Below are 17,996 nucleotides of genomic sequence, written 5' to 3' on the forward strand. Positions count from 1 at the left end.
TCCTCCTGCTGTGGTCTTTCTCCAGCCGGGGGCCAATCCAGCTCCCTGCTGCCCCAGTGCCATAGGGAACAGGGTGGAGGCACTGTACCTTTTCCACAAACACCCCTGTGGAAACCAACCTAGAACTTAGTTCTGGAAGAGTCTAGCTTAGTCTGTCAGATCATCTCTAAATTGTCTTTTCTGACTGAGGCAGCCAGCGTAGATTGTTTGGCTTGGATTGGCCCTCCCGAGTCTGTATGGTTCTGCAGAGTCTGGGACTTTGCTGAGAAAACATTATGGCCCAGGAGGCAGCAAGAGCAATTTGAAAGGTACAAATGAGAAGAAAAATTGCAAATGCAAAATGGAGTTAAATTTATGAAAGTAAAATTACTGCAGATTTTCGTCACCTTCCTATTAGTGCTGGAACGACTTTTCAAGGCACAGTTTGCGGTGTCCTTCTCCCTGACATCATAGGAGGCACAGGGATGAAATCTGATCACTCACTTTATTTTTGATTTTTAGGCCACAAAGCTCATAAAGTGTTTATGGAGGGCAGGATGGCGCATCCACAGAAGTGGAACCAGAGGCTTCCCCATTTTTCCCTAAGTTAACATTAAGCAAAATTGTTTCTCTACTTCTGGGCTGAGCTAATAACAGGCTAATCATCCTCCACTGTGCCATGCCCCCCAGAAATTGCCAGCAAAATGACACTGAGGATTCTCCAGTCACCAAGCAGGCTGGAAACACAGGCTCCCAGTGCTGTTGGAAGGAGAGAAAAGAACTTCCCAAGAAATCTCAGTCCTGAATAGAGTCAATGCCCTTTGGCCATCCCTCTGCTTGAGGGCTGCAAGAGGAATCAAAATCATGTCCCTGTGGGGAACAGACCCAGTTTTCCTGGCCATGCTGCTCAGTGCTCAGTATTCAGTACCTAGGGTAGATACTTGTAGAAGCAGGAACTCTTTTGAGGAAACCGTCACTCTGGACTCTGGCTCCCAGTCTCCCACTGCCCCAAGTGGTCTTACCTCCCAAGAACCAGGTTTTGGGAGAATAAGGTTTGAGGAGCTGTGATGAGAGTGTGGGAGCAGTAATGGGGTGATGGAACCAGGCTGGGCCCATATCCTTCATTCAAGTGATAATATTTCTACTACATCTAATAATGATACTTTGGTACAGGGTTCTTATTTTTCCAAATATCTGTTATCTCATTTAAACCTCACGACATAGTGAGATAGGGAGAGACAGGTTGTGTTATCCCCATTTTACAGATGAGGGAACAGGCCCAGGGAGATTGTGATTTTTCCAAGAACATATTAGAATGTGTCTATCAACAGTCTTAGATTGTACTGCTCCAAGTGCTCTGCACATAGTAAATGCTTGATAAATGCCACTGAGTGATTGATCCAAGGTGAGACGCTGGGGCTGCAACCTAATCTCCTAACTCCTTATCCCGTGTTATTTCCATTCGTTCACACTAAGGATGCTGAAGACCTTGTGACAGAAGGGCTTTGCCTTCAGAAAGCGAAAGCAAGTTTGGCAGTTCAGGCCCCGGGAGCTGTGATCTCCCTTTGCAACATTAGCCCTGCTGAGCATGTGGAGGTTTAGTGTGATGGGATGGGTACCTCTGCTTGTCATTCATTCATTCATTCAATCGTATTTATTGAGCGCTTACTGTGCAGAGCGCTTGGGAAGTACAAGTTGGCAACATATAGAGATGGCCCCTACCCAACAACGGGCTCACAGTCTAGAAGGGGGAGACAGACGACAAAACAAAACATGTGGACAGGTGTCAAGTCATCAGAATAAATAGAAATGAAGCTAGATGCACATTGCTCTGGTGACGAAGGAGGGAACCAGGCTGCGATGACCGTGATGGTGGCCCATTGTTTGGCTGGTGAGAGCCAGGACATGAGGACTGTTTCTGCCTGGTTAATCACTTAATCAGTGAGATGCAGCATGGTTTAGTGGATAGAGCACAGGACTGGGAGAAAAGAAGGTCGTGGATTCTAATCGTGGCTCCACCACTTGTCTGTTGTGTGACCTTGAGCAAGTCACTTCTCTTCTCTTTACCTCAGTTACCTCATCCCTAAAATGGGGATTGAGACTATGAGCCCCATGTGGAACAGAGACTGTGTCTAACCTAATTTGCTTGTATCCATCACAGAGCTTAGTACAATGACTGGCACATAGCAAGCACTTAACAAACACCACAATTATTATGATGGATGATGATTATGATTATTATTTAGTAATCAGGAGCCACAGCTGGGCATTTCAGAGGGCATTCCATAGAGGTGACAATTCATTCAATCATATTTATTGAGTGCTTTCTGTATGTATATGGAGAGAACCGTACCAAGCACTCGGGAGACTACAATACAACAATAAGCAGACACATCCCCTGCCCACACTGAACTTACAGTCTAGAGGGGGAGACAGATATTAATATAAATAAATAAATTACAGATATGTATATAAGTGCTATAGGTCTGGGAGTGGGTGATGAAAGGAGCAAGTCGGGGTGATGCAGAAGGGAGAGGGAGAAGAAGGGAAGGCCTCTTGGAGGAGATGTGCCTTCAATAAGGCTTTGAAGGGGGATGGAGTAATTGTCTATCGGATACGAGGAGGGAGGGTATGCCGGGCCAGAAATAGAACATGAGTGAGAGTTCGGTGGTGAGATAGATGAGATATACAGTGAAAAGGTTAGCATTAAAAGAACAAAGTGTTCAGGCTGGGTTTGTGGTAGGAGAGTAGCAATGTGAAGTAGGAGGAGACAAGATGATTGAATGCTTTAAAGCTGATGGTGAGGAGTTTTTGTTTGATGCGTAAGTGGATCGGAAACAATCAGTTTCTTGAGGAGTGGGGAAACATGGCCTGAATGTTTCTGTAGAAAAATGATCCTGGCAGCAGAGTGAAATATGTACTGGAGTGGGGGAGACAGGAGGCAGGGAGGTCAGCAAGGAGGCTGATCACTGAATCAAGGCAGGGTAGGATAAGCGATTGGATTAATGTGGTAGCAGTGTGGATGGAAAGGAAAGGATGGATTTTAGCAAGGTTGTGAAAGCGGAATCGACAGGATTTAGTGTTGGATTGAATATGTGGGTTGAATGAGAGAGAGGAGTCAAGGATAGTGCCATTGGCCATGGATTTCTGCTCCAAAAGTTAGGGCCAGATGCTGTGAACTGACACAGACCTTTTCCAACAGTACACTCTGCAACAGTCACCCAGTAACTTTCCCCTTGCTTGTCTTGGTTTCTTCTCTGTAAACGAAGGTATTTTCATTTAGGAAAGTTTTATCCTTCATAGGCTCACTCCTCCATTCGCTTGACTCTTCTTATGTCATAATAATAATGCTAATAATGATAACACAACAACAGCAATGATAATAATGGTACATGTTAAGTGCTTACTAGGTGTTAAGCACTGTTCGAAGAGCTGAGGTAGATACAAGATCATCAGGTTGGACACAGTCCCTATCCCATGTAGGCCTCATAGGCAAAGTAGGAGGGAATAGGATTTAACCCCCATTGTTCAGATCAGGAAACTGAGTCACAGAGGAAGTGAAGTGATTTACCTAAGATCATACAGGAGACCAGAGGTGAAACCAGGGATTAGAACCCAGGTCCTATGACTCACAGGCCTGTATTCTTTCCACTAGGCCACACTGCTACACTGCCTGTGCCTTTTTGCTGGTACTAATCTGAAGTTGAAAGGTGCAGTAGTGATTTTTGAATCTACCAGGGGTGTGTAGACCCTAGTAGGGAGGCAATTTCCTTGATCCCAGCCTCCAGTCCCCACTGCCCCCCCCAACTCTCAGCATCAGTCCTTAGCACCTCCCAGAATGTGAAGACAGGTTCCTGCTTGTCAGTCAATCAATCAATCAATCAATCAGTTATTTATTGAGCACTTACTGTGTGCAGAGCACTGTACTAAGCACTTGGGAGAGTACAATACAATAAGGACAAAATGAGCTTACAGCCTAGAGGTCTACAGTGTACAGTGTACAGTCTAGAGCTTTCAGCCTAGTGTCATCTCTTCATCTGACTCCCTGTATCTCATGCCTCGTGGGAGAATGTGACAATGCCGTGTTGCCTTGCATGGTGTCATAGCGTGTGAGATGTCATGTGATTCTCGGGGTCTGATTTTTGGGTGTGCCATTGCTGGTCACCCTACTTGGGAAGGAGCTGCCATATTCATTCATTCATTCAACCGTATTTATTGAGCGCTTACTGTGTGCAGAGCACTGTACTAAGCACTTGGGAAGTACAAGTTGGGAACATATAGAGACGGTCCCCAAACCCGGGCTCACAGTCTAGAAGGGGGAGACAGAGAACAAAACAAAACATATTAACAAAATAAAATAAATAGAATAAATATGTACAAGCAAAATAAATCAATAGAGTAATAAATACGTAAAATATATATACATATATACAGGTGCCATAATACTGCCATAATTGCAATGGAGTCGGCCTACCCGAGGGACTCCAGGAACTCAGGCATAGCATACAGCTCTTCTGCAGCTTGAAACAGCCCTAGGACGGAGGAACAGAGCCCAGTGGGCATCAGCTGGACTGCTGGAATCGGGGATTCAGTCCTACAGCTGAGATGCATTGTCCCGATCCAGATGTGCTGCTTCGTCATGAAGAATGTCCGTTGGCATCTTTGAGAAAGCCTAGCTCTCGGTAGAATGGAAGGCGTGGAACTTCAGAGGAGCCACAGATGAGTTCTGACTTGAAGGAAGCTGAACATTTTCAGTTTGTGCCATTCCATGGCCAGGCCCTGTGCTCATCTGGACCAATTTCCTGACTCAGTGGGGCCAGAGCTAGCCAAGACCCCCTCCCTGCAAGGTGGCAGACAATAGGAACACATTTATTCCCAGATTTATTAGACAGGTCAGAACTAGAACAGTCTGGGGTCTTTCCCTGAACAGCCTCTGAATAGTGGCAAGAGCCTGGCCTTGGGGGTCAGAGGTCATGGGTTCTAATTCTGGCTCCCTCACTTATCCGCTGTGTGACTCTGGGCAAGACACTTAACTTCTCTGTGCCTCAGTTACCTCATCTGTAAAATGGGGATTAAGACTGGAAGCCCCACGTGGGACAACCTGATTAACATGTGTCTACCCCAGTGCTTAGAATAGTGCTTGGAACATAGTAAGTGCTTATTCCCCAAATGCCCCTCTTCCCCTGGTTTCCCCACTGATCTGTCCCTACCTTGGTTCTTTCTGTCTTGCACTCTCTCCCTGTCCTCTCCTTCACTTCCCCCATCACTTCCCACCCTCTAATGGTGGGTGGCCATTGAGCTTCAGTTCTGGGTCTTCTTCTAATCTCCATCTACACCCACTCCTTTGGAAAACTCATTCACTCCTATGGTTTCAACTACAACATCTATACAAATGATGCACAAATCTACGTCTCCAACTGATTACCTTGTATCCATCTCAGTGCTTAAAACAGTGCGTGGCAGATAGTAACTGCCTAACAAGTACCATAATTATTATATTGTACTCTCCCAAGAGCTTAGCACAGTGCTCTGCAAACAATAAATGCTCAATAAATATGATTGATTGATTTATTGATTGATTGGTCACTTCCCGAGTCTTTTAATTGCTCTTCTTACCTTGGTTTCTTGCTTCTTCACTTTTCTCCTCCTGTCCCTCACCTCCTCATTTCCTCTTGGGAAGCTCTGTATCTTTCTTGCCCCTCTCCCTGTCTTTCTCTCTTGTTCTTTCTGTGCCCCTAAGTCCATCTCCTCCTCTCTCCCTGTGTGTCTCCTCATTGTCCTGGAATCTCCCTTTTTCTTCTTCACTATTTCTTGCCCATCTCCTTTTCTCCTTGATCCCCTCTCTTCTCACTTGGCTGATTCTCTCAGCCCTTCTGTTTTCACTAACCTCCAGTCTCTCCAGCTCCTCTCCATCCCTCCTCACCATCCCACCTGAGGTTTTCCCTGCAACTTGCAGGCCGCCTCCCTGCTTTCTGCCCCCTTCATGCTCTCCGTTAACTTGGGTTCTGAGCTTTCCCATGACACCCTCTCCCTTCTAGACCTCTGTCCTTTCTATCTTCAGTTCACCATAGACCTGGCCTCCCTCCCCACGATGTTTAAATTTGCCCCCGCTCTGGGCTCTGCTGTCCAACCCCCATGTATACCCGATCCACCCCAGACCCATTCTTTACTACTTCTGAATTCCGGCTACCCCACTCCTGGTTCCTGACAGCCTCTAGACTCATGTGACTAGTCCAAATGATGCAAGGTATTCTCAGGGATGTGAATCTCTCCCACTGAAAATCCAGGGAGGAAAGTATTCACTCATCAATGCAACCCTGCTCCCTCTCCATGCAGGGCCAGGACAGAGGAAGGCTCAGCATTCTCTGAGGCATGTTTTGATGATTCATTTTCCTGGTATTTCCATCTGTGGGTGGAAACAAATGCAACAGACGAGTTGTTCCTTTCTCTTTCAGCAGCATTGCAGTTCTTTTCTTTAGCTAAACATGAGTATATGGAACTGTAATGCTCTGCCTGAAGCAGTAATCACCCCCATAGTTTTCATTTTGGCACCTCAAAGTCTGTGTTTGCTACTTTGTCAAATCAGATCATCTGTGTTGGCAGGACTATTAATTGTCAATTGATTGTTAAGAAGACTGTCTTTATAGCTTTGCACTGCAAAGTAATCTTGAAATGGGGATCTGCAGAGTTCATACTAGCAGAACTAATAAGGTTTGGAAGCCGATCACCCTGGTGGTTATGAGATTCAAATGAGCAGAGCAATGAAAATGACTAATATCTTTTTTCATTATTCAGGAGCTGATTGTTGTTGACACCATTTCTGCAAAGGAAATTGGATGATGAAACAGAAGGAAATTTGGGGCTTGAAGGGTAGCAAATCATTAAGGTGGGGTTTCAGCATCTGGGGACTCAGGGAGCTGGCCAGGTTTTCTGCCTGGGGGTTCACAGTTGATGCTCTCTGGTCATTTTGAAATAACTTTATAATGTGCAACCTGAGTCAGGTGGAGATAAACTGTGTGTTCTACTTTTCTGAACCTCCAGGAATAACCATTTTTTTCTGGGGCATATTCCTAGGAGGAGGTTTTCATTTAACTTTTAGCAAAGAAAAAGTAAAGGATCATTTAATCTTTTATCATAACAGGGACAGAGGCAAGAAATACATGCAAAAAGGCATATCCACTGGTGGAAAGACCAAGTCTGGTGATCTTCCATTAGAGAGGAAAGTTTAATTGGCAGGTGCTCGTAAAGGGGATGACATCTAATTAAAGATACAGACATCAGCGAGCAAGCGAGAGGGTGGACAATCTCTGAAAGGGAAGGTGACCCTCAGAGGATTTGAGGGACACATTTAGGGCATTGTGAAAATGGTATCAGAGTTCCTGCTGTGTTCCAATGTACCTCTCTGTCCCACAAGGAAAAAATGTTTCTACCTCAGGCCCTGTACATAGTGCTCCACACAGTGTATGTGAATGTGTGTATAAATGTGTGTGTAGTTATACATTCATTCATTCAATCATATTTATTGAGTGCTTACTGTGTGCAGAGTACTATACTAAGTGCTTGGGAAGTACAAGTTGGCAACAACAGAGATGGTCCCTACCCAACAATGGGCTCACAGTCTAGAAGGGGGAGACAGACAACAAAACAAAACATATGGACGGGTGTCAAGTCATCAGAATACAAAAATATATACATTTATGCATACAAATATACAAATATAGTCTCTACCCTCTCCAGTCCAGATTTCACTCTGCTGCTGGGATAATTTTTCTACACAGTAGTTCAGTCCATATTTCCCCACTCCTCAAGAACCTCCAGGGGTTACCCATTAACGTTTGCATCAAGCAGAAACGCCTCACCATTGACTTTAAAGCACTCAGTCACCTTGCCCCTCCTACCTTACCTCGCTGCTTTCCTGCTCTGCCACATGTCTGCTATGTGACCTTGGGCAAATCACTTAATTTCTCTGGGCAATTACGTTACCTCATCTGTAAAATGGGGATTAAGAGTTGGAGCCCCATGTGGGACAGAAACTGTGTCCAACCTGATTAACTTATATCTACCCCAGCACTTAGAACGGAGCTTGGCAGTGCTTAAAAAGTACTGTAATTAGTATTATTACTACAGCCCAGCTGGCTCACTTAGCTCCTCTAGTGCGAGCCTGCTCCCTTTGCCTGGATCTTATCTATCTTGCTGTGGACCTCTCTCCCACGTACTGCCTCTGGCCTGTAATACCCTCCCTTTTCATATCCAACAGACTATCACTCTCCCCACCTTCAAAACCTTAATGAAGACACATCTTCTCCAAGAGGCCTTCCCTGACTAAACCCTCGTTTCCTCTTCTCCTTCTCCCTTCTATGTCACCCTTGCATTTGTATTCACACCCTTTATTCACCCTTCCCTCAGCCCGACAGCATTTATGTGCATATCCATAATGTATTCATTTATATTAATAATAATAATAATGGCATTTATTAAGCGCTTACTATGTGCAAAGCACTGTTCTAAGCGCTGGGGAGGTTACAAGGTGATCAGGTTGTCCCATGAGGGGCTCACAGTCTTCATCCCCATATGTCTGTCTCTCCCTCTAGTCTCTAATCTCCTTGTGGGCAGGGAACATGTCTACCAACTCTGTTATTTTGTTCTCTCCAAGTGCTCAATACAGTGGTAAGCACTCAATAAATATGACTGACTGATTGCAAAGAGTAGGCATACAGTTCCCCTCCATTTATAGGTGCCCAGTAGTTGCCATTAGAGTGTGGATGTAGTTAGAAATCCAATATAATGTGCAAACAGTAGGTACCAGAGTGCTCTGCACACAATACGTGCTTAATTTAGTGCTCTGAGCCTCAGTTTATTGCTATGCATGAAGTAGATGTCCTGTGCTCTGTACACAGAAAATATACAAAAAGTATAACGTGTGTGCACATAGTAGGTGCTCAGAATAGAGCTCTCCACATAACAGCTGAAAAGTTCAGTGGTCTGCACATGTTAAACAGCCAGGTGATGTAAATGGAAATAAACCCTAACTTCATAATGTTCCTGGGCTGATGATTATCACTTATCTGGAATTTTCTAAATACTTTTGGGCTTGTGGGGAGATAAAACTCTTGTTGTGGAGTTTCTGCCAAAAGTTGGACCGGCGAGGGCAGACAACAGAAGACACTTGAACCCTAACCTTGAGCAATGTGAGATTTTCCACCCAAAATATAGCTGAGGTGTTTCTCACTCTGTGTCAGATAGTGGAACTTTGAAAATGGGATTTTAAAGGTTGGTATTTTCCATGTTTCTAATCCTCCCTGATGAAAAACCTTCTAGGCAGTTATGAGAAGTTGGGATTACAGCCGAGTTATATGATTGAAAAATCACCGTTAAGTACGTGTGTTGGTTACTTTAGAAAACTGTATCCGGGCTCATTGTTTGGTAAACTTAGAGAAGTTCTGTGTCCCTGGGATCTCCAGGAGTTTTCTCTCCAGCTCCAGGTGGCCTCACCACCAGGATTTGCCAGCCACTATTGGGAGATCATTCTGGCTGGCTCAGTAATATGTCTGAGTAACCAGGACTTTCTCCAGGGGTGACGTAGGACCACCTCCTCACATATTTCAGGTCTTCCCCCGCCCCTATTCTCACACATCCCCCTGGCCCAGGCCCTGAGCTGTGCTCTGTGTGGCTGAGATCCAGTCATCAGGTTCTGCTTCTCCCGATTTTGTGGTCTCTAAGCAAAAAGCCGGTAAGAGTGGTGGCAAGAGCCATATCCCGGAGAAAGAGGAGCCATTGGTACATTCATTCATTCAATCATATTTATTGAGCACTTACTGTGTGAAGAGCACTGTACTAAGCACTTGGGAAGTACAAGTTAACATGGACAGCAGGCATTTGGTGTAGATGAGAGCCCTGGGTCCCATGGATTTTACCAACACTAGTTTTGTCCAGAATTTTCGGGATTTTCAGCAAGGGGAGGCTGAACTCATGGATACATGACCTTATGTGTTTCACTGAGGGAGCTAGAGATGTTACCAGTTAGGTTGGGAGGGACTCCTTTCTTTCATCTCTTGGAAGAGGATAATGCAAATGATATTTGCATGAGAGCAGCAGAGGATGGCATTGGTAATCACTGGGAGAGACGTTCATGCCGCCTAATTATCGACTCTTCCCCACACATCAAGACTCAGTCCCCAGGAATTAAGCCTCAGACCCAGCCCAGAGACTATATTCTTCATAAGTGCAGAAAATAGCAATCATAGTATTTGTTAAGCGCTTACTATGTGTCAATTACTGTTGTAAGCACTGGGGTAGATACAAGGTAATCAAGTTGTCCCACGTGGGGCTCTCTGTCTTAATCCCCATTTTACAGATGAGGTAACTGAAGCACGGAGATGTTAAGTGACTTTCCTGAGGTCACACAGCAGACACGTGGTGGAGCCGGGATTAGAACCCATGACTTTCTGGCTCTCAGGCCCGTGCTGTATCCACTATGCCATGCTGCTTCCCCACGCACTCTATTGTCTCCCTCCGTCCCTGATGCTTTCCCTTAAAATTGTGGTATCTATTTAGCACTTACTGTGTGCCATGCCAGCGCTTAGAACAGTGCTTTGCACATAGTAAGCACTTAATAAATGCCATCATCATCAAAATCATTATTAGGCACTGGAACAGATACAAGATAATCAGGTCAAATACAGTCCCCATTCCACAGTTTAGATGGGAGGGAGAACAGGTTTGCACCCCTTCTTATAGATGGGGAAACTGGGGTACAGAGCATTTAAGTGACTTGCCCAAGGTCACACAGCAGGCAAGCAGTGGAGGTAGGAGTAGAACCCAGGCTTTCTGATTCCTGGGCCCCTGCTTTTGGTGCCCTCGGGTGCCCTTGGTATCCCTGCTCTTGGTACTTCTCTCTCAGCTGCTCTCTTCCCAGGCAACGAGGCCCTGGCTTTGCTTACCCAGATGGGTGGCCTCCTCCTGGTTGGGTTTGACTAGCTGCTTCATCCGGCAACTCTTCTCCAAACCAAAGCCACGGCAGGACATATCCCCTTAAGGAAAAGCAATGTGATCGGGATTGTCACTCCCAAGAGCTTTGAAAACAGTCATCTCAGGAACAGGGCCAGGAGGCATGCAGTCCTTTGGATGTGTGGATCATAGGGTTTCTCAGTGGCTTCCATATCTGTTCTCCAGGCACTCTGTTCAGAGCCAGACATTCTGGGCCAGCTGTCTAGAGCCAGGATGTTTCCTGGCTAGCACAGACCTGGTCCTGTCTACCTTCTCAGTTGTGAATGCATTAGACACACATTTCCAGGAGGATTAAAGATTCTTCAGAAAAAAAGTCCTAAGTCCTGTCCAGTGGTTAAAACTTTAATTAAACAAATTTGCGCAAAAGGGACTGAGAGGAGAAAGACAGGTATACTCTTCAAATGAAAAAATGAAGGCAAGCAGAGCATATTAATATTAATTTTTCAAAGCACTACTAGCAGTTTTGTAACAAATCTTGATACGGGAATTACATATTCCCTGATGAGTTGCTCTACAATTTAAGTTCAGCTTTTTGTTGCCAAGTTTTCTGGGCCGGGTAAAAACTAATGTCTTTAGGCAGCATATTAGTATTTGTTCTATAAAGTTTAACCTGTTCACAAATTTAACCCATGGCTAGATCCCACTAGGAGGTGAGTGGGAATTAATGGGTTGGATGAAGTCTTGCAAATTCCAAAATAGCCTCTACAGTGTCAGTGCATTCGTTGAGAATCCCTGGCCTCTAAAAGATCATATTTTTGCCAAAAAGAGTCTTCATTGGCAGGGAGAACTTCCCGGAAAGAGTGATCTTGACATCACTGAAGCTGAATTAAATGCAGCATCCAATGTTATTTGCATTAACTTGATTCAAATTAGTTTACATAGAGGGCTTTTGGCTGCCACAGTGGGTTTTTTTTTCCTTGTACGCCATCCTTCCTCTCAGGGTAATATCTGGAGAGTTTCCAGTACTCTACCAGTCTCGGCTACAGAGGGGAGAGTCAAGCAGTGGCATACCCATTCCATTTCTAGCTTGGGCAGTGGCTAGCAAGTGGAAGGCAGTCTGCTACAAGTCAAAACTCACTTGTGTGGTGCAGCAGTGGCACGGGAGAGGGTTGAGGCCGGAGACTCAAGTTGACTGCGCAGAAGGACGCAGTGGTAAACCACTTCCATATTTTTACCAAGAAAACCCAATGGATATACTACCAGAACAATTGCAGATGGAGAGCGGGGCGTTCTGCGAGAGATGTGTCCATGGTGTCGCTATGGGTCGGAAACGACTCGACGACATGACAAGACATGAAGCCATCCTTCCTTTTCCTTCTTTTTCCCTTTCTTCCCTCCTCTCCTCCTCCTATGAATATCTGGCTTCATGGTGCTTTGGGACCTCAATCAATCAGTGGTACTTATTGAGTGATTTCTACTATCATCAATGGTTTTTATTGAGCACTTACTATGTGCAGAGCACTGTACTAAGCACTTGGGAGAGCACGATGCAATAGAGGTGGTAGGTGTGAAGCCTGCCCTCAAAGAGTCTACAGTCTCCTGCCCCCACCCTGACCCATCTACAAAGGGACCTCTTTCCTTATTCTTCAGGGCCCACAGCTCTGGTTTCCACTCCTTGTTCCTCTCCTTATTCCTTCATTTTCTCCTTTCCCTCTACTCCCTCCTCTCCCTTCCAGCTCTTCCACCTCCCACGGAGTTTTCTCCTCTCTGAATGTATTATTTTTTGTTTTCCTATTTGCCCTTGGGAATCAAGATATATTTGGCTAGAAAAGTCTGGAACAATCATTAAGTATTCTAAATACGGTGTCGTCTGTCTTAATCGTTCTGCCCTGGTGCCATTCCATCTATTTTTCTTTTTGTCAGTGTGCTCATGTGGTATCATCCTTTACTCCAGCGGCTTTCAGTGGGGAAAACAAGTCTGGGGAGGAAGAGAAAAAGAGGGAGAAGAGATAGCCAACAAACTTGAATTGAGAATTAAAATGACATTTTCAGGAACAAAGGAATGTTTTTCAGTTTACAGTAGAGAAACCCAGCCTTTATCTCATGCATGCAAATAGGCTTAGTGGAGTACCCTCATAATAATAATAATAATGATGGCATTTATTAAGCACTTACTATGTGCAAAGCACTGTTTTAAGCGCTGGGGAAGTTTCAAGGTGATCAGGTTGTCCCACGGGGGTGGGGCTCACAGTCTTAATCCCCATTTTACAGATGAGGTAACAGGCACAGAGAAGTTGAGTGACTTGCCCAAAGTCACACAGCTGGCAATCGGCGGAGCCGGGATTTGAACCCATGACCTCTGACTCCAGAGCCCGTGCTCTTTCCACTGAGCCATGCTGCTTCTTTTCTTCTTCATCCTTCCTTGATAAGGAAAACAGGTTCTTTGCTTTGGTGGCCTGAACCCCAAACCTCTCAGTGTGCTATGTAATACTGCTATCAGTACAAGAACCACTGTCTGAGAAGCACAAAACTGTAAGTAATAATAATAATGATTGTGGTATTTGTTGAGCACCTACTATGAGCCAGGCACAATATTGGTAAAGTCTCTGATCTAATCTTTCCTAATACTGGTTTGTCATAAGCCATGTGCTTAGGTGTCTGGACTTCACTTTGAAAACAATATCATCTCCTTGACGGCTGTTTTCTCTATAGATCTGAGGTGTGTAAAGCTAGGACCATCTGGTATGTGGGTCTATTCAAAGATCACTTGCCGAGTTAGTGTTCTTTTTTTTTAATGGCATTTATTAAATGCTTACTATGTGCAAAGCACTGTTCTAAGCGCTGGTGAGGTTACTAGGTGATCAAGTTGCCCCACGGGGGGCTCACACTCTTCATCCCCATTTTACAGATGAGGTAACTGAGGCCCAGAGAAGTGAAGTGACTTGCCCAAAGGCACACAGCTGACAAGTGGCAGAGCCAGGATTTGAACCCACGATCTCTGACTCCAAAGCCTGTGCGCCACGCTGCTTCTCAAGAATTCTGGTAGGAATTCTTTGGAAGTGCAGATCCTCTCCTTTGCCCCTCTTCTAAGTGCTTAGCACAGTGTTCTGCACACAGTAAGTGCTCAATAAATACCATTGATGGACTGATCCTGTTGCTGAGTTCTGCAGCCATGCCAGACTTTGTGCTGATCCAGGAGGAGACTGCAAAGCATATGATGGAATATCTGGGGGTAAAGAACTAAATGCAGGAATCACCATAATGGTGGGGTAGTTCATTCATTCATTCATTGTCGTATTTATTGAGCGCTTACTGTTGCAGAGTACTGTGCTAAGCGCTTGGGAAGTACAAGTTGGCAACATATAGAGACAGTCCCTACCCAACAACGGGCTCAGCTGTATAGAAGAGGGAGACAGACAACAAAACAAAACATGTGGACAGGTGTCGAGTTCCCCAGCTACCCTGCAGAGGGGACAAGATCTGGGGCTGATCCCAGACAGGGAAAGTCAATCAATCAATCAATCAGTCAATGGTATTTTTGGCCAGCTTACTGGAAGGAGAGCACTGTACTAAGCACCTGGGTATATTAAAGGAGGTAGACATGATCCCAGCCCTCAAGGAATTTACAGTCTAGAAGGGGAGAAGGCTCTAAATTACAGGTAGAGGAAGCAACCAAATAAAAGAATGTTGAGGGGCTGAGGATGGGCTTGGGTGAGTTGCTCATCACCTCTGCATCAAACAGAAACTCCTCACCATCAACTTTAAAGAACTCAATCATCTCTTCCCCTCGCTGGTCTCATACTACAACCCAATCTGCACTCTTAGCTCCTCTAACATCAACCTACTCTCCATATCTCTGTCTCATCTATTCTGACACCGACTCCTTGCTCACATCTTCCCTCTGGTGTGGAACTCCCTTCCCCTTCACATATGACAGACCACCACTCTCCCCACCTTCAAAGCCCTTCTCAAAGCACATCTCTTCCAAGAGGCCTTCCAGAACTTCCCCGTTCAACCTCCCTTCTTTTTTTAACCTATATACTTGAATCTGTACCGCTTAGTCACTTGATAGTCACCCCACCTCAGTCCCGCAATACTTATATATCCTTACACTCTTTCATTTCCCCTACCTGAAATTTACATTAATATCTGTCTCCCATTCTAGACCATAATCCCAATGGGGTAGGGATTGTGTTGGTTGTTGTTGTCTTATGCTGTCAAGTCATGTCCAACCCATAGAGATGCCATGGACACATCTCTCCCAGAAAGCCCCACCTCCATCTGCAGTCATTCTGGTAGGGTATCCACAGAGTTTTCTTGGTAAAAATACAGAAGTGATTTACCATTGCCTCCTTCCATGTAGTAAACCTGAGTCTCCACCCTCGACTCTCTACCATGCCGCTGCTGCCCAGCATAGGTGACTTTTGACTTGTAGCAGATTCCTTCCACTCACTAGCCACTGTCCAAGCTAGGAATAGAATGGATATGCTTCTGCTTGACTCTCCCCCCATAGTTAAGACTGGTAGAGTACTGGAAACTCTCCAGGTGCAACCCCGAGAAGTGGATTGTGTTTACCTTTTCTATTATATTGTATTCTCCCAAGGGCTTAGCACAGTGCTCTGCACCCAGCAAGCACTGAATCAGTACTCTTGATTGATTGAATGATAGAGATGCAAGTGTTTAGGTGATTTAGTAGGGAGGAGAAATAAGGTGGGGAGGTGAGAGATTGGCCAGGGAAGGCTTCCTGGAGGACACATGATTTTAGTAGGGTTTTGAAGACGGGGGAGAGGGGTGGTCTGTTTGTCGTGAAGGAGGAGGGGGCTCCAGGTGGGAGGGAGGGTTCAAGCAAGGGGAAAAATGTGAGAGATTTGAAAGCAAGGCCAGTGAGTAGGTTGGTGCTAGAGTGAAGGGGACAGGCTGAATTGTAGCGGGATAGGGGAAGCGTACGTTGTGGGGCGAGGGCTGATTGGGCAGTCCAGGATTACAGGCACCATCATCTGCTCCCAGGGCAAGCATGGCATGACTCAGGATGGTGGGGCGATGGGGCAGGGGCTACTCTATGACGGGGATCAGGAAAATCCAGCCTGCCACCCAGCCGGCTGTCTGGCCCAGCAGGCAAGGTGGATTAGGGCAAGGGGCTATGTCAGTCCCCGTGCCAGGCACATAAGGCGCTGAAGGTGGCAGAGTGCAGATTACAAACTATGCAAAGAAGCACGTCTGTTGTCTGGTCATCCTGACAAGCTATGCAAGGTAGCATGTCTGTTCTCTGACTGTGCTTCCCGGGGCTAGGTGGCTGAAGTGGAAGAGGCAGTGGAGGAAGCAGTTGAGGCACAACAGACAGCATGAGTTCTAATTCATTGTGGGCCTGTGCCTACTGGGTACCGAGAGCTAAACTAGTCACTTGAGAGAGGAATAATGATCCTCTCCTAAAGGTCCCTGCCCCCAAATCCCAGGCCTCGCCTCTAATAGATCCAGGCGAACCAATAAGATAAAAAATTCCAGTTTCACCCCCCAGCACCTCTGTGACTGACTTGTAGAAAGGCTCAAAATCCATGGCCGTTTTGTTCTCGATTCTTCTGATTGTTTAGAGAGCACACAGACTTTTGAATTTCTTTGCAAATAAAGTGCTTTGCAAGGGAATAAAAAGTCTTAGAGGAGCTTGTTGGGGCTCCTCTGCCACTGTTTGGGCTCTGCAGACACACACAATGTGTAGAGGAGGGAGTTAACGAGAAGACCAAATAACAAACCGTAACCTCCTTAGAGAGAAAATGTGCCCTTTGCATAACAAATTAGAATTAGTTTCACTCTGGTAAGAAACCGAAACCTGCTTTGAATGATGAATTGGACCCAGATATTTCTTGTATTCCTCATCATATGGACAAGGCATATGTAATTCATCCCTCGGGGCAGGAGACTTGAAAACATGATGGATTTGTCCCCCAAATAATTCAAATGCAAGTGAGAAGGGAGAACTCTGTTCAGAAGAACTGGGTCACAATTAAGCCAGCTAGTAGCTGATGGGATAAGTAGGACCAATTCGTGATTCATTTCAATTACTCGCAAGTTAAATCCCTTGATTCTCAACCACAATGGGCCTTTGCTTCACTCTCTAAAGTAGAATTAAAAGGCCTAAACCCAGCCTTTACTATGTGCTTAAATGCATTAATCTAATTACGAGCGCTTCAAACTACTGAGTGTTTTTTGCTGCAGAGATTACACATTTTTCTTTTCCTAAGCGAAGGGATAACAGAGAATCAAGCTCCAGAGCTTCCAGTTCTGAGGAAAAGAGACCTGGTTCTCAATGAGCAGGACTTCTTCCTCACACAGTCCCAGTACCTGGCAATAAATGTAGATTTGAAAACAAATTAAGCTGAACAGCGTAAATTGTATTGCATGTAGTCCTGTTGCGTTCAATTGATGTATAATGCAGCCATAATACTGTCATCAACAGGACATCACTGAAAATGGGATTTCAGTCCCAATTGGTCTCTGGATAAAATGAAATGTTTCACTTATAGGCTGGAGATGAGAAATTCTCCAGCAATTGTTCTCGAAATATGCTCGCCATGTAAAACAGTGCCGTCACTGAGGGTCGGACTTCAATTTTGCAGAAAGTGCTCTCTGTAATTGCTGCCAGGACAGATCTCTGAAGCAGCTGAGCCGTCTTTCCCATGTGCTGGGGTCCCGCTTCCACCCTGTCGGAAGATTCCTAAAACGTCCTGTCTGGGGTGCTGCTTGTGCTGTGTGAAGAATGAAGGGAACGTCCCAGGAGACTAGTTTATCTGTGAATGTGTAAAGTCTGCAGAAGCCATACTTCTGGTGGTTCTAGAGAGCAGACATTCCCTGGGCCGGAGACCTTTAAATCTAAGATGGCATAAGAGGCCAAGGGAGGCCGGCTCACATGTCTCCCTCTTCCTCCAAGGATCTGCCTTCCAGGGTTCCAAAGCCCTTCCACTTCTTTTCCTGCACTCAGTGTGGAATAGCTATGTATCGGGCTTTCCAGCCTCTTCAGCACATAAGGGTAGGCTCTCTCCTTTGAATTCAAAGGACAACACAAGAATACACACGCA

At 45.4% G+C, this 17,996-nt stretch overlaps 1 protein-coding gene and 2 non-coding genes across 3 annotated transcripts in view; 2 read left to right on the forward strand and 1 right to left on the reverse strand.

Annotated features, from left to right (window-relative positions):
• The window catches only part of IMMP2L (inner mitochondrial membrane peptidase subunit 2), an 893,637-nt gene that overhangs the window by 622,931 nt on the left and 252,710 nt on the right, over nt 1-17,996 (forward strand). The window lies entirely within an intron of this gene.
• Nucleotides 11,917-12,054, forward strand: LOC119933821. The gene has a single exon (XR_005452690.1). It is a non-coding gene; the product is annotated as a small nucleolar RNA SNORA7 (small nucleolar RNA).
• Nucleotides 15,354-15,489, reverse strand: LOC119933859. Its single transcript, XR_005452729.1, has one exon. It is a non-coding gene; the product is annotated as a small nucleolar RNA SNORA7 (small nucleolar RNA).

Source organism: Tachyglossus aculeatus, chromosome 10, assembly GCF_015852505.1.
Source record: "Tachyglossus aculeatus isolate mTacAcu1 chromosome 10, mTacAcu1.pri, whole genome shotgun sequence".
NCBI lineage: Eukaryota > Metazoa > Chordata > Mammalia > Monotremata > Tachyglossidae > Tachyglossus > Tachyglossus aculeatus.